Source organism: Falco rusticolus, chromosome 8 (assembly GCF_015220075.1).
Source record: "Falco rusticolus isolate bFalRus1 chromosome 8, bFalRus1.pri, whole genome shotgun sequence".
NCBI classification, from domain to species: domain Eukaryota; kingdom Metazoa; phylum Chordata; class Aves; order Falconiformes; family Falconidae; genus Falco; species Falco rusticolus.
This window is the reverse complement of record NC_051194.1, coordinates 25,922,738-25,939,853: the sequence shown is the minus strand read 5'-3', so window position 1 is coordinate 25,939,853 and position 17,116 is coordinate 25,922,738. Positions and strand designations below refer to the sequence as shown.

At 41.6% G+C, this 17,116-nt stretch overlaps 1 protein-coding gene across 1 annotated transcript in view; it reads left to right on the top strand.

The window, feature by feature from the left end:
- LOC119152353 overlaps positions 1–1,954 on the top strand; it is a 66,787-nt gene extending 64,833 nt beyond the window's left edge. Inside the window, exon 10 of the mRNA XM_037397520.1 lies at positions 463–1,954. The gene's annotated coding sequence lies outside the window, so the exon portion shown is untranslated. The remainder of the gene's footprint in view (positions 1–462) is intronic.
- Positions 1,955–17,116: the final 15,162 nt, after the last annotated feature.

Here is a 17,116-nt window from a genome sequence, read left to right as displayed (position 1 = left end):
TACTGACTGGTTCTGTGCGGTTGTTTGTTGAGATGACTAAGTTGTCATTTTTAATTAGCTTTATGCTCTTCTCAAAGGCTAATTACTTTACTTTTTATCAAGATTATTTGATTGGTAATGACAAGGGTGCCATGGTTATGTATTTTTAGAGAATTCCCCAACCTGCACAATTATACAATTTTCTGTTCCCCCTGGATTCTTTGTGCAGTAAAGCCTTTAGTAAAAATAATGGTTAAGAAAAATATGTATTTGCTATTGATATTGACAGAAGAAAGTATATCTTGATTTTTTTTTTGTGTGTGTGTGACAGGAAGGTCATTCCTAATGTACATAGTCACTGTGAAAAAAATTACGCCTAGTTTACCTCCCTGCGAGTGACACTGATGCTGCTCTATTATCATGGCTGTAGTTACTCAAGCAAACTGAATTTGAGATCTTTCTTTCTTCCTCTTATTTCTCTAGAGCTGTGCATCTCCCCTGGTCATCATGGAAATCTGGACTGACTTCACCACATACTTATTTCGAACTGTACAAGTTACACCATTGGACACTGACTGTCGGAGAATGTTTACTACCATGCTTACCAGAATTTGGTTGAAGAGCCCTTGAGATAAGTATGAGAGGTTCATACCATGAGATAAGTATGAGATTTCACAGGTGAAATCTCTCTTTTCTTTAGTCATCTATAGACTGTTATAAACTATTCTTGTTTGAAACAGCAGCAACCCAATAGGTGATGCTTCATGAAGGCTTCCTCGAGAGGGGTTGCAGCAACGGGGGACATAAATACTTCTCTGATGTTTTTCAGAAATACAGTTATACCCAGAGAATCATTACTTTACTCCTGTTCTGCAACACATAAATACACGTCAGATGTGTGGTAAACCAAATTCTCTCAGGAGCTTGTCCTAAAAGAGGAAAAGACACAATGATTTAGAGCCTACATCTGCAGCTCTTGCAGCTGCTTCGGTCCCTGCTGCTGAAGGAGAATTCCCTGCATCAATGGCCTCTTGACGGAGGGGCTTAGAGCAGTTCCTGAAGCACAAGCCCAAGGACACCTATGGCTGTTGCTAACCCACTGGGAAGGAGTGGAACAGACAGCCACCGTGCGGCTTGAAGGACAGAGGCTGCTCCTGCCACCAGATGCCCCATCTCGCACCGTCTCTGCTGCCACTTTGCAAGTGGAAGAGGACTCCCTGCCAGCTGCGACTCTTGTTGTGTTCTCTAGAATTGATTGAGAGCAGGATTAGAGGAGGTAGCTTCCTAAACCACAGGGAGGGTCAGCACGGTGGGGCGCTGGCACGGCACACCTTTGTACTCAAGCTTGCAGGAGTCACTGGAGGGTGTGCTTAGCTGTGAAGGCCTGCTGGAATGTCTTCAGTCATTGGAGACACGCGTGGGACATCTCTGTAACAAGGCAGCTGAAGATGTGAGGATGTTCTGGAGCAAAGGCTTGCACGACCCCTGTGTTTTGACATTATTCTTCATGGCGATAGATGGGGAATATAGCAGTTCCAGCTACTGCAGCAGTGCAGTGTGATTCCTTGCAGTCTACGTGCAAAAACCACCCTCTTAGTAAGCACCTCATCTCCTCAGTGAGCTAGTAACACATCTATGACTTCAGTAATTAAAGTAAGTTTTTATTGCTTTTGACTTATGTTAGCACTGGAGAGCAAGGAGAGAGACAAGGAAGGTAGGCTTCGCACTGGGGCCCTGGGAAACAGGCGTGCAGCTCCTGGCTGCTTCTGCTGCAGTGAAAAAAGACAGGACTGGATCCTAAAGGTATTAAATGCCTAAATCCTATGGAATTCAATGTAAATACTGTGGGGATCTGGGCTGAATCTCTCTATACCTTAGCTCTTCATCTGTCCTACAAGAATAATAATTCTTCTCTCCTCAAAATGGAGTATAATAATAAACATGTTAAGGAAAACAAGGTGCTCAGCTACTGTTGTCTCTGAATGTAAATAAATAATAATAATAATATATATATATTTAAGCAAGACTATGATTATTTCTTTTTCATGAGTCTTGATTATGTTGCAGTTTCTAATTCTAGAGAAAATGTTTACCCGCTTGTTGATTAATTGATAGTTGTGTTCCCCAGCTGTAATCAGGGCAGTTTCCTCTCCAGAAGTTCACTAACAGCACGGATCAACAAGAAGGTAAGGACACAGCTCAACTTTTAGAAATCAGACTAAAAATACTCTTTTCTCAATACAAAACTGAGCCTTTTCACTTTCAGGCTAACTTTCAGCATCTAGGCTTTCTATGTGGAGCCTTGCTTCCAGTATAAATAAATGATCCCACATTCCGTCATGATAACATATGCTCATGCAGAGCTCAAAATTAGAAGGAATATGAAGTGTTCTATTAATTGCATGAATGTTGATTGTTAAAATCATGTGCTAATTGGTAATATCTGTGTGCAGTAGGTTCCCGCAATATGTGTTAGATTACATTAACTGTGCTTGTGACTCAGATATCAGGCATTATGATTTTTATAGAAGATATTTTTTAAAAAAACTTTGTGTAATTAGGTTCTATAGATTATCAGTGTAGAAAAATTAGTAGAAGATTGTGTAAAGGGCATGTGAAGTTAGAGGCATGAGGAATACGGAACTCTAAAGATGCATCTGCTCCTCTTTCTCATGGTGTGCTTTTCCTCGCATACTCTCCAAAGTAATTCTCACCATGTTTGTCTTGAGGTAATTCCCAGGGAAGCAAGCGCAAGCTCTTTTTCACTACCATGGTGATTACATTATTCGTTTGAAAGTTACTATCTTTTTTTGAGTGGAGTTTCTCACTTTTCAGTCTTTTCCTTTGCATCTCCCCGGCTTTGATCCAGGAAGCATTCAGGTACATTACAGATAAATAAGATTATTGTTGTACTCCCCTATCAGTGGGGAAGTATAGCATACTAAGCAACATGACTCTCCTGTACCAGATGTGCTTCCCTTCCATTCCTAATCCCTAGGGAAAATTTCATACAGATCTGTTTTGTTCATCGATGTTTTAATTTTATTGAGTTCCCTGAGTATTTATTAAAATCAGCAAGGTAGAAGGAACTAAAGCTTGGAGCTAATATGGTAACTTATGAGTGCTTTTAAGAAATGTAGTGATTATTTCCACTCTCTGTGTGGCTTAACTCAGCTTCTCAGTGGTAGGGGAACAGAGGACATGAATGCATGGGGACGCAGACTGTAATACCTAATATATATTGTATCCCACGGTCCCCTTCTTTACAGCAAAAAATTATTCATGCATTCACCTTTATGCACAAGGTACAGGTTGGCTTTTGCTTCAGCACCTAGGCTGAGAGCACCCAAGCTGGTCCTAGCGCTGCAGCTGCCTGCACAGCACGTCCTGCTCCTCAGCCATTGAGCAAAGGGACTCATCCCTGGCAACTGCTGAAATAAGCTTTTCCTGGTCCTCCCCAGACCAAGCCCCAGTTTGAGCTCCTTTTTCTTTTGATACTGGGGTGGAATGAACTTCTTCAGTTGGGCATGAGGGCTGGGGATCCTAATTCAATCAGACTTTCCACAGTGGTTTCTGCTGAATATTAACTGGCAAACACGCTGAACTGGAGACACTCTTAAAAACCAATGACAATCACTCCCCTAACAAATGATCTTCTATCTAAAGTTTTTTGAGATTTTATTTTTTTTACCACACTGTGTAAATCCACTTGTATTTTGTGTGGGTTAGTCAGATTTTGAGGCCAGTTCTGTAACACGTGGGTATTGTGTGCCTACCCACCCCAGACTAAGCTGATGGCAAGGGGTGAGAACAGATCACCTGAGCATCCTGTGGTGCATGAACCATAACCCAGCAGATGCTTTTTGGTGGATGCTGACTTCAAATTGTGTATCAGTTCTTTGAATTAGCACTTTTCTTACAGTGTATTTTGAGGGACTGAATAATTGAGGGAGGGTCAAAGCCACTTGTACTTGCCCTGGTAAGATGTCACTGGAGCCCTTCCCTGGTTAATACTTACTACTTTTGGAGACATATCCTTAATTCATGCAAGTTTACGTATTCTCCCAAAGGAAGACTGAAAATAACAATGACTTAAAAAAATGATGTGGAGGAAGACCAGGCAGATTTTTGTGCTGTTTAAAAGACAAAAAGTTTAGACTCTTTAAATGTTTCATGGGTTGCATTGAGAAAAATAATTAGAATGATACTTCTAACTAGCATAATTTTAATTCATTTTACAGTGGACCAATTTGGTAATGATGCAATGAATTAAAACAGGTTGTCTGAGAGGAAAAATGGATGTAGTTTTGGTAAAGAGAGAATTTACAGAAGTGTCAGAAGTCTTGAGCCTTATCAGAGCTATTACTCTAATATCTGTTGATTTACTGATCTTGAAACAAGCAAACCTCATGGGTTCAAGAGCTTAATGTTAAGGCACACTTCATCAGTTGTCCTGAGAAATGCAACAGATTTAAGAGGAAATCAGTTTTCCCCCATCCAAAATGTTGGCACTGAATCAAACAGAGCATAACTATAGTCACAGTTTTAATTAAAAGAAAAACTGACAAATTGCTAACATTCTAGTGTTCAGAAGATGGTTATCTATTACAGAAATATTTTCTTCTAATGTACATGCTCTCATACATGAAATAGTTTTGAAATTTATTTTACTATAATTGTAAACTACAGCACAAATACTTAATCTTACCTACTTAAGTAATGTTTTCCAATTTCTTAGCAACCCTTCCTCCTCCTCTGCCCGCCCTACTCTGACTCACAAAGTGATGCATTGAGAAGGATGAAGAAATTTAGTAGATGAGATGACCACTGGAAATACGTGGAAAAACTAACAATTAAAAAAAAAATTAACCAGATGAAAATTGCTTACTAATTTTTAAGATAAAAAAGGTAATCTAAAATGACTACCAGCCTTCAAAAGGTTAACTGTGAAATTAAATAACAGGGACGGTGGTCACTGGCTACCTGAGGGAATAAGCTGTTAAATCGCTTACTTCAGTGCACATAATTTACAAAGAGTTTAGCTCCTTGTGTCTGTGCAGAAACTTTGTGTATTCCAGGGACGGTTTTGTTGCCCCCATGCCCATGAGTGTCTGGCCACTTGCAGGAGCATCTGGGGTAAATGGTGTAAGTTTCCAAGGAGTTAAAAGTAAATTGGGTAACAGGGTGAGTTGTTTTACTATGGGGAATGATAAAGATCAGTTTGCTCTAATTTCCTTCAGACAATGAAATATCTACAGGTCTTCATGTCCTGCAAGCAGCAAGCTTGCAGGCGTGGGTCTGTGCTCCCAGCTGAACCCCTGGGACAGGAGGAATGAGAAGGAGACAAGGGACAAGGTGGCTGCAGCGTGGTTTCCCCACACAGGGCTGGGGCTCCAGAGCTGCAAAGCTGATCGTGTCAGCAGGGGCAGGCGAGAAGTGCGGAGAGCTGTTTGCTGGGCAGGGTTCTGTGGCGTTGGGCTGGCTTTGTGCAGTCTGGTGCACCCAGGACTGAAGGATGTCACTGATTTTAATGAAGCCAAAGGGGACGCAGGACAATGCTGGATGCATTATTGTGGACTGTTCTTTTCCCATCATTCTTTGTTCCATTGTTTCAAGCTCGCGGGAGCTGGCAGCCTGGGAGGAGATATCACCGCATAGCTTGCTGTCCTCGAGAGCTGCTCCAGAGAACGGCTGAAGTCCACAGAGAGGCTGTGGTGGCCCCAAATGGTCTGATGTCTGGCCTTAAAATCAGGCAGTGACTTTGGTGAGCAAGGCAGGCTTACAGTGATAGCAAGAACAAGGGGCTGCTGCCAGTTGGCTCATCGACGCTCCGAGCGCGCCGGTGGCGCGAGAGCACAGATGTCTGACAGCAGAAACAACATCTTCCCGGCACCGTCTGCACTTGGCGCTGCCGGCACCAGATCTCAGGGCTGCCTCTTCCATAGGTGCCCCTAAAGCGAAAGTCTTGGAAACCAGTGCAGCTACACCAGTGCCTTGCAGGGCCAGAACTGATCCCAAGGGTCACTTCTTGCTTTTCCCACCCATGGGTTGTGCATGCAGTCCACAATGTGAGTGTCAGGGTAGGCTGCTTGTGCCTGACCACACAGTGCCTTTCTCAGGTCATTTTTAAATAATTTTTTTGCTACCTATCAGGACACTGGACTGGCGAAAATTATTTCTCCTCTCCCTTCATGAGCAATGGTTTCCTGCTGTTAATCCAAACCATAAAGAAACCTTAAATATATACTGTGAAAAATGTTATGCCTACTTAAGCAAGATAGTTGCCTGTAATAGTGTGCCATAAAGCAATCTGAAATGTTTATTGTCTGTTTCCCAACTGCAGTTTTATTTCTTTTTAACAGTTTTTGTGCCTACAGGATTTTCTTCACATTGAAAGTTACAAAAGAAGTTTTTCCCTTTCCCTGCAAACACAGTGATTACTAGCACAACAGATCCTCCTGCCAGTGAAGATTCGTACAAGCATTTTTAAAAGCTTCCAGTTTCCTAAACTTTTTCTAGGAAAAAAACATCATTTAAATCAATAGCAAGCCTTGATACGATAGGCTTTAAGGGGCAGACTGACTTCCAAAGGAGCAGATAATGCTAAACAAGACCTCTTTTGTAAATGCTGAAGTAGGAAGTCAGGGAAAGAAAAGAAAAAAAGGAAAGAAAGGAAAGAAGAGAAAAATAATAATAAAAAAAAACAGCCAAGGTTAGGGGGTGGTAAAGATGTTGCTGCTGGATCTAGCTCCAGAGACACAATGTGTATTTCATTGCCATGAATAAACTGTATCCAGGGAACAAGCAAATGAAAAAGTGAGGACAGGAGATATCTTATTTTTGTTGTTTGTTTCCAAAGAGTCCACCCCCACATAGGTCACTTGGAATTCATTTGTCTACATCCTGGACTGCACGTAGGGGAAAAAAAAAAATGCCTGGGATCTGAGAAAGAGGAATGCGATAGGGCATGGGAATCACAGCGTCACGGTGGTCACCAGAGCATAGTTTGGCTCGTCTTAAAACAAGCAAGCACCGTTGGACCTCTGTAATACTAGCAAATCGGCCGTGCTATCAGGCTACCTATCAGAGGCTGAATGCTTGAGAAAAAGTGTGTGGGTTTTTAGACGGAGCCTGGGGCGTTGGAGGGCTCTCGGAGCTGCTGCTTTCCTTTTGACATCCAGTACTACTCGGTGACCTCGGCAACAATCCAGTGTACTGTTACAGTTCATTTCAATAATTAAACAGTTCGGGGATGGCAGAGCTTTCTTGTTGTCAATAGAAAATCAGGGCTGCAGTTTGCCTCCCCCCCACCCCCCCCCACCCCCCCTTCTCCTTTCCCTCTGCTGAAATCAGAAGTGTTTGTTTTTAATTATATTAGCTAGAGACAATTAATTTCACAATCCGAACAAAAAAATGTTTTGCGAGAAGGACTGGCAACTGGTAAATGCAATTATTATTGTAGCACATTTTCAAAGGAAGGGATCCCAGCTCCAACAAAGTCATATGTATAAAATTTCAGTCATATAATATAGTCTCAAACAGCAGATTTACTCTGCAAAAGATGGGAACTGCTCTCCCATCTGGAGCTATGTTCTGTTCATGCCACGTGGACCCATTTGATACCTGCTCCAAAAAAACACCAGCCAGCAAAATAGACCACTGCCCATCAGCTGCCTCAAATAATTGGTTGATATGCCCCTTTAAACTTGCCTTAAGAAGAGATGATTAATACCAGCCCCCTTTTAAGTGCAGCCTTGCAACAACAACTTGAAAAACCCCTCTCTGTGCAAACGGCAGCATTTACATTTTTGCTGTTTGAGCAAAAATGAAAATAATTCAACTTTATGTCAGGGATGTCTTGCAAAATTTCCTACAATTAAAAAACTAGGTTTTGAGGAGCTTGCTGTGCCCTTTTCATTGCCCATCTGGCTCCCACCCAGCTGCTCCCTGGCTGACTCTGTGCTATTCTGCTACCAGCGTGGTGGGAGCTGCTGCTAACTGGTATTGCCGTCTTTTTCTCAGCGTTGGTTTGCAGGATTGCTAGGCCACAGTCTGGCCTCACTTACACTGATTTACTTTTATGGGATTCAGTCAAAATGCTACGGATTTATACCGCTCAGGCGAAGAGCAAAATTTAACTCTTCGGGTCGGGAGTGCTGGAAGCGCTTCAGGTCCGTAGGGAATGCTTTCTGCCAGCCCCGGTGACAGCCGTGCTGGCCCCTGTGCTGATACGCAGCCAGTTCCTACTGTCACACTCCTATTGCCTTGTCCACGCTCGTTTTACACGCCTCACAGAGTTTTTACCTTTTTCCATTTCCTACCAGTGTCATTGACATAAGAACATTAAACCAAAATATACTGAGACATCGCTTCTTTGGGACTGGTGTCTGACATCCTTATTCACAGCGAACAGTACTTCATTTCCCAAATAGCTTAATCCTTTTAGTGGGGCAGCTGCAGAGGGAAGACCAGATCCACAAAAGGGCTTTGACATAGCTATGCTTAAATTGTAGGCCTGGTAGATTACCGTAGCTTGAGATAGGAGTTAGCGAGTCTTTGCAGGGTGTATGGAGAAAGTTAGACATCGCAGATGGGAGAAGCACAGCTCCGGGAATCTAACCAGGAAAATGCTTTTATTCAACAGCTAAAGCACCCTGCTGGAAGAGGTGTCCGCCTCTCAGCACCGCTGTGGGTATCTCTTTCCTCACAGTTCATCCCCAGGCAAGGGCTCGCGCCTTGCAGCAGGCAGGAGCCCCCCTCCTCCCATGCAGCATCTTCACTGTGTAAGTACCATCCCAGCTGGTGAGAAACCCAGCTTTGATGTTGTGATTTTCCAGAGGGGATCCAACTCTACAGAGCTGTTGTTTTAACCTAGCAAAAGGCAAGCACTTGCTTTATGTGGGTGTAGTTGAATCCTTGTTGAAGCAGCCCCAGGCAGGGAGCAAAAGCAAGAAGCATGACTTGCTAAGGTATCAGCCGGGCAGCGGCTCAGGTGGGATATGGGTGGTGGTAACCGCTACATCCATCCCTTCTTGAGGCTGTTAAAATATTTCACATCAAAATAGCTAATATACATCTCTAACAAAATCCTGCTAGCTGTCTGGCAAGCTTGAGTGTCAGCACAAAGCCATCTATGGCCTCCAAGCACCAAGTAACAGCTCCACGAGGATTATTTTCTGTATTAAAGGTCTAAACCAGGAGTTTAAATGCAGATCTGGCTTTAAGGCACTAGGCTGCAGGTAAGGTTATCAACTTGGCCTCTGTAATTCATCCTTTCACATCCAAGTGTGAAGAACCTCTCACATAGCAAGCTGGCCTTAGGTGGAAGAGCAGGTAAAAATATTCTCTGCGCACCCAGATTTGTGGAAAGTGGAGAGTTGGCTACCCACAAAGTTGTAGTCACTTGCGATGAAGCTGCTCTTGCTGTCAAGGGGAGCTTCTCAGAAGCTTGTTGAGCCATGTTGACCTATACCAATGGCAAAGGGATCGGCCTTACTCTTTGACTGTGTTTCTGATTCCTCTGCTTGCTCTTTTTTGAGGGGAGGTAGGTTGGAGAAAACCTTGCAAAGCTGAAATGGAATATGAAGTCTCATTCTTTCCAGGTAAACGCATGCCAAATCTCGCAACGATGTTGGCAGGCTCCCAAAGTTGCAAAATAATGAAAAAAACCTTAAGTTTAGGAGTTTGTGCCCATTTTAGCAACATTCCTTGTAAGTGCAATTAAAGCTGCCACTGATTTGACCTCAGGAAACATGGCAAATATAGACACGCAATGGAGAGCTAAAAAATAACTTAGGGTTTTGAAGTATCATCTTGTATCTGCAATCTTATTTCTAAAAATGAATAAATAAAACAATGGTTATTTAGGGGCTATGGGAGCTCTAGTCTGCACATCTGTGGTAGGTTAGGGCTGGTGAGCCCATCATGAGCTGTAGGGCTCATGCTTAAAAGTAGCTTTGAGCATCTTTTGGGGCTATGCTACACTGGTTTGGTCTACAGGCCTGTTACTTACCACTTGTCAGTGTAGCTTTTGCACACGCCTGGACCACCTGAGAGGTTACGTTCCTAGTGCTTGCACACAGTTGGCCCGCAGCTACCTTACCACAAGGGAGGTCCCAACCTCGTCTGCAGGATGGGACAGTGAAACTGTGTAGAGAGGCATAAAGGTAGTTTAAGGACACTTAGGTCTTGCGGCCATTTGCTGTTGCCATTATTGATGAATACTGTTATTGTAGGGAGAGGCCTTTTAGTGTGGAAGCATTTCTGTCACTCTTTGGTCTCCACTATCATATTTTTTGCAGAAGTTACCCATGACAGATGCAACTTTTCTGGCTCCAGACATAGTGAAAATAGAGCGTAACATATTGCAAAACTTTATGAAAACAAAACAACTGGAATTCCCATACTAACCTTGTTTTAACTATAATAGGCTGAAACCAAGTTTTTGAGCTCTTATCCTCAAGGATATTGCACAGTAAGGTACAAAATCTTAGAGTAAAAGCTAAGAAGCAGTCTGATTCTGGGAGTCACTGCGGTGGCCTTACGACGACCTGCAGAAGAACAATTGCAGTGATTCAGTGTCCAAACCCCTTTCCACCTATAGGCCAAAGGAAGACACTTCCCCTGTTCCCCTGCAATGTTTTTTAGGATACAAAAGAAAATACCAGAAGCACAGAATCCCCTGGTGATACCGGCAGAAATGCTGCTGGGAAATCAGTGGGTAGCACAGCCTGCCAACATTTTTTTTCCTGATACAGCTCTCCAGTTGTATCTTTCTACATATCTCCCGATATGAATCTCCAGGTTCGAACTGTCTGAGCATCTGTTAGAAACTGCAATGCTGAGAAGAAAATTAGTCTCCTTTGGACACAGCATGGACCAAGGAGACTTAAGCCTACTGCCATCGGATTCAGTGGTAGGCTCAGACCCACCGAACTCTGGTTGTCCCTGCAAAGTGACACAGACAAAATAGATTGGGAAAACAGAAGGATATAGTTAAATGGTTGCTTCTTCGGAAGCCAGGAACTGCAATCCTAATGACATGATTGCAGCACTGAAAAGTGACCTAAGATAATAAAACAGAGGATATTTACCTTGAGGACAGTTGTGTTTTGTTGTATATTTAAGAGAAATAGCATGTTTGGCTGAGATACTTTTAACACATGGGGCTTTTTATTTATTTATTTTATTTATTTATTTTTTAAATATGTAAAGGTTTACAAACAGAGTGACTCATAAGAGCAACGCTCCAATTCCTGTTCGTTAGCTGCCTCAGTAGATGTACACCGAGGTGCTGTGAAGATAGGAGCTGCTGCAAATGTAGTACTACTTGTTAAACAGCAACTTTAACTTTTTGGTGCTTCAGATTTATTGACATTTTCACTTTTTTTGCTGTGCTTTTGGCTGTGATATGTTTTGTGTCAATAAACGAGAGTTTGTTATTGCTTGACAGCTCATAGCTGAGCAATTTATTTAGCCAGGTTAAGGGAAACAACTGAGTAGGGACATAGAAATACGTCTGGAGAGGAACTCCTGATCTTCACGTCCCCCTACTTGCTGCTGCACTTCACTTAATCACTTTGGAAAACTTAGCTAGTTACATCTGGAGATATGTTAGGTTTTCCAATTCCTCCATTCCTGCAGTAAGAATGCATCACAGCCTCAGTTCTCTGTTGTTTGAAGACCTCCTACTTGGCATTTGAAATATATGTATGACTGATTTATATCCACTAGTTTTTTTCTTTTTCCTACTCCTTGTTTTCCAGATTGCTCCTTAGATGGAATAATGTTTCCTCTTTCCTGGTGTTTACAGAACAATAGGTTCACTAACTGTGAATTGTTTTCTTGGAGCTTCAGATAAACTGAAGCTATACTGCAACTAAACTTCAGCACACACTTTATTTCAGAGAAAGCTCTACCAGCTCCCTCTACCATGACATTTCCACTTCATTCTGGAAATAATTCACCTGATGCACCCTGCAATCATGCTGCATTTTTTAAAAGGTTAATAGTTGAAAGTTATCAGCTAATAAATTCAGATGTATGTTCTCCTCATTGCCTCCTGCTTGTGTTGGGTGGAATGAAGTTTAAGAAGTTTATGATAGATCACAGTTCATAAAAGTTTTCCTAATTTTTTCAGGTATCTCTGGCTTTTCTACTTCTGGCTGGAACCAGGGGCAAGAAACTCTTTCCACTGAGTCTAATCGTGGAGACCCTTGTTCAGATGAAGTGTTCACTTGTGTCAAAGGGACTTTAGCCTGAAATGGCAACAGCAGAGATGTCTGCTAGCCTTTCTTTCAAGTCATGGCCTGGAATCTGTGTCTATGTGACACTGGTAGCAGCTTCATCCACCTTATCCCAGGAGGCAGGGTAAAGCAGTAGTTTCAACATTACTGATTTATGTGTATATACATTTTGATGATAAAAATGTGACAATTGTCATGCATGAAACAGAGAATCGCTTTCTTCTTTTCTGTGTATGTCCTCCACGAGGAGTTGGAAAATACATAAAGCTTTTTTCCATAGAAGGGAGCATTTCTGCTTCTGCAGGTGTGGCGCTTCTCCCATTCCCTTCGCCTAAGCTGAGGTGAATGCCTTGCTGTTCTTTCCTGGTGGTGTGGTGTCTCCTGTGTGTCTCTCTAGAAACCAAGGCCAAGGGAAACATCACAGGCAAGAGTAAGAGAAGACTTGGGCTTCTCTGTTGCGGATGCCAAAACCTCTGTCAGCTGTAAAGGGACAGCAAATTCACTTTTCATCCCTCACCAGTAAAAACATGAGAGAACTCAGGCATTTTTGTTCTTTAGATGGAAGAAGTCATTGAAGAGGATAATAGGGCCTTGAGGAGAGACAGCAGAATTTGGTTTAGGATAAGTCCAGTAAACCTCAAACAGGAAATGGAATTTAATAAGGGTGGTTTATCTTTTTATTATGCTTTCCAGATTCCAGAGCTTCGGATAAAAATCTGTTTCGCTATTTGCTTTAGCCAAAATCAGAAAATGTCTTCTAAACCATAGTCATGGTGGTAGAGTCCTGCATTAATTCCTCTTGTGCTAAATTCAAACTGTACTGCATAAATGTCCCTCATCTCAATAGCTGATTTTGGTACATTTGGCCATTGACTTCACAAGAGACAAGACTATTAACTCTGAAAAGAAATTGATTGAGAATAAATGCATATCTTTAAGTGAAAACAAGGCAGCAATAAAACAAAAAGTTGGAATTATGGTGAAACAAAATAGACATTAAAACTGAAGTATCTGAGGCAGAAAAAAAGGAGACTAGACCCAGATGTCAGTTGATATAATTCATCGGAAGAATGTCTGAATATAATGTGGATAGCCTTTTTGTAGCTGCAGTGAAGTCTTTCCAAGGGAGCCATGTCTCTGGTGTTATATTAGTAACTCTTTCCTGGCACAGTGGTTTTCCAAAACTATAGTACTAATACTAGCTAAGGATGTCCTAGGGGCACTCCGTCACCAGTCACTATGGGTCTGAGTTCTATTTGTCCTATATAGAGGGTAAAAGGCTCAAATGTGTTCAAAAAAGGAATGAAAAAGCCTCTATGGTCTATACCTTCAGATCAGGTGAACCAGAGAAGGCTCGGCTGCTTATCAGTTGTATGTGAGACTCAGCCTCTGTTACCATCTTGTCAACTATTACTTTCACTTAGCAGAGCAAGCATGACTACATGGGAAGAATAAGAGGGAAGACTGATGGCCAGAAACTTCATTCTTACCTTGCATGAATTTTGTCTCGTGTTACTTTGTTGAGCATGCTAGGATTGAGATCAGCTAGTTGTACGGTGAGACGAGCATCCCTTCCCTAACATTTAGCACACTGGAAAATGGCAGTAATAGGATCAGTGATACACTTCCTGCAATACTGACAAAAAATTAATGATGCAGGACCAGGATTCCTTTGCTATCACTTAGGTCCTTTTTAATTGATATTTGAGAAGAACAATGTTATACAGCACTGAATAAATGGACTCACACATTACCACTGTCAAGTATTTACTCTCAGCTCACCTTCAGTCTCTTACTGATTAATGGAAACACAAAATATCAACTCTCTGTGCTCTTGTTTTACTATGATAGTTAATATTCAGCTGCCGCATGGAAAATGGTTCATGGTAAAGACTTTGAATACTTTTGGTTGTCAGTGTCGTTTTCTAACAGGACATATCATTGATTTTACTTGAGGATGTTATGGCAGTCGGGATGTTTACAGTGTGGGATGTGACCTTCAGCTGCCCTGGTAAGTCACCTCTAGCATGCTCAGGTGTTAGCTGTTTGATGCCAAGTGGGTCAAATCTGACTTTCAGGCCTCATAATCTCCTATTTACTCTTTTGCTTTGATTTCTAATTACCTACTAAAAAGATCTACAGGAAAGTAGTCAATGTATTTTGAGTTACTTTAAACCCCCTTGTAAAAAGTTGGCTCCTTAATTCATAATTCCAGGAGAAGGGCAAATCTCCTGCTGACATCTTGAGTCCTACCTTCCATGTTGGTGGACTTTCCCCATACAGAGAAGGATGCAAGTCCATACTCTAGAAAAGACACACCTACAGTTACGAAAGATGCATTATTTAATATGAATTAAATTAATTGTGGGGATAGTGGGATCTCATCTTCCCTCCAAAGGAGGATCCAGCTCTGGATTTCAGTACATCTACAGGCTGCTGAAGCCAGATCACCTTCATTTAAACCTTAACAAGTTCTTGCAACAATCCTTGCAGCCCTAGCCACCTTACATTTCCTTGGTTCCTATGTCACTGTGACTGCCACCAGCCCTGCTGAGCATGCAGCCCACAGCTCAGCACCTCTCTGCAGGCAGAGGTCCTCTCCATGTTTGGGGAGTAGCTGACTGGACTGCACAATTGATGTACTTCTCTGGTTTTGGAAGTTTATTTTTTGGTTCTAAATTTGCTGTCTGATAAGACCAGTTGTAGTTTTAAAAACTAATTTAGACAGGAGCTAATATCTGGTTCATATCCTTGAGTAATATAGATTAAGTTACTTACAAATAGGTATTCCCTACTGCTATATAGCAATTTTTTACAATATTTGAAACCACAAACTTAATAGATATATTTGAATTCTAGCACGTGGCTTATTCCTACTGAGCTTCAGAAAGTTTTTTCCCAATTTATTTAACAAAAAAAAAAACCCCAAAAAACAACAACCCCATTACACAACAACAGAAACAAACCGTTGACAAATGTCTGACTTGTACTGGGATATCAGAGACCATAATCTTATCCCCTCTGATATGTGACTATAAATCTAGAAATTTTTGACTGACTCATCAGAGTCCACTAATGACACTGGATGTGGACAGATGTATTATGAAGAGCTAAGCAATTTTTTATATCGATACAGAGGCAGGGGAGATGTGTGCATTGGTTGTTGATAAAATTACTGAAAGCACTGCAATAAAGTTTAGTAAACTTTTTACCTTCCATAATCATGGACTTACCTGGGTCAAAAGCATTAGTCATGGATATTCATTACAAACTGCAAGCTCATAAAAGACGGCATATGGCAGTACTGAATTTCTTGCTATATAAAGTTAAATTCATAGTAATAACATCTGTGCAGAATTTAGAGTCCCAACAATTAAAGTGAGGTCAATGTACTGAGGCAAAGATTGATGGCATTCTGCAAATCTTAAATGACAAGTTAAATAGGTATAAAATAAACAAACAACTTTATTTCTTATTAAAGACCAGACAACCCGGGTGTGAATGCTAAGTGCTCAGTAATGAGGGCCAAGTGGAGTAGTATAATGCTGTGGGTTGTGTTACTGGGTTGTAATTCAGGAGCGAGGGGTGCTATATGGAGCAAGCTCTCGCGTGCCTTTTGTTGCTGATATAATACAAGTAACAACTAATAACCACTGGGCAAGACCCTGAAACCCCAACTAGTGAAATGATTCTCTGCTTAGACTGACTGCTAAAGGTTTATAAATGAGAAGAGGGATCAGGCAATGTTTCTAGGAATATCTGTGGCTTTGCTTCAGCACCTAAATCCTGTTTTCATATTTATGCTCTTTCCTCACTTTTCAACAGTTTTTAAAACAAGCACCAGAGACACAGCACAGTTCTGAATATGTGCTTCTATCGTGCCTTATGTTCTAGGTTTGTTGTGTTTTGTTTTTTTTAATGTGTGATGTCATTTTTCTATAAGCCATGTGTGATTGTTGACTTGATGAAGTTTTCAGCATGTGCTGTAGTATTTGCAGGGGGATAGAGGGTGAAATTGTAAGGGGTGAGTAAAACCAACATAATTGAGGGTGACCCCACAGCAGAGCTCATCCTTTGTGTCAGTTTGTTGCATCTGCACTTGAAATTTAAGAAGCTCAACTTGCTGATGCAGGCAAAAGCAATGGTGAAACCCATCTATTTAAAAAGGTGGAATTTAGTAGGTACTTACCCAAACCTGCAACTAAAACTTAAAGATTTTAAGACAATGTGAATTGAAAAAGATGAAATTATGCCTTTACCTGAAGCCAGTGTAGTTTGTGTTCTTCTAGTGGTGTGTGGCCCTCAGGTCATCATCTACTGTGATTCAGCTGCCATGTCCTCCTCTGTGGCATGCGCTACTCCAGAAAAAGGACCAGCAGCACTCCCAGAGCTGTCATATCCCAGAGATACCTGTTGCTCTTCTACCTGCTCATACTTTCCCACTTCATAGCCAGAGTTTCTGCTCATGATTTTCCACAGTGCTGCACATGAACGCCTGTAGCAACATTTCCAGCTCTGCAGCAGGCTAGGAGGAATGGGAAGAAAGGGGAAAATATTTTTTGCTCAGTTGTGAAGTTGGAGAGAAGGAAACTCGTTCTTGTTTTTTTCCCATGCAGTGGAGAAAACGTGCAAATGAAGTGTGAAACAGAAATTACTCTGAAAACAGACAGGAACAGCAGCATTGAAAGAACAGGGCCATCAAGGGAAATCCAGATCCTGGGCACAACTGAGAGAAATCACAGAAAGCTGGAACCAACACCACCACATTAACAGGGAAGGGCTATATTTCAAATGGAATAATCAATGAAAAATGGGTCTACATTTTTTTTTTTTTTTGGTTATTATTCTAGAGAGATAATTTGGAATAGGATGGATGAAGAAAGCTATTATAT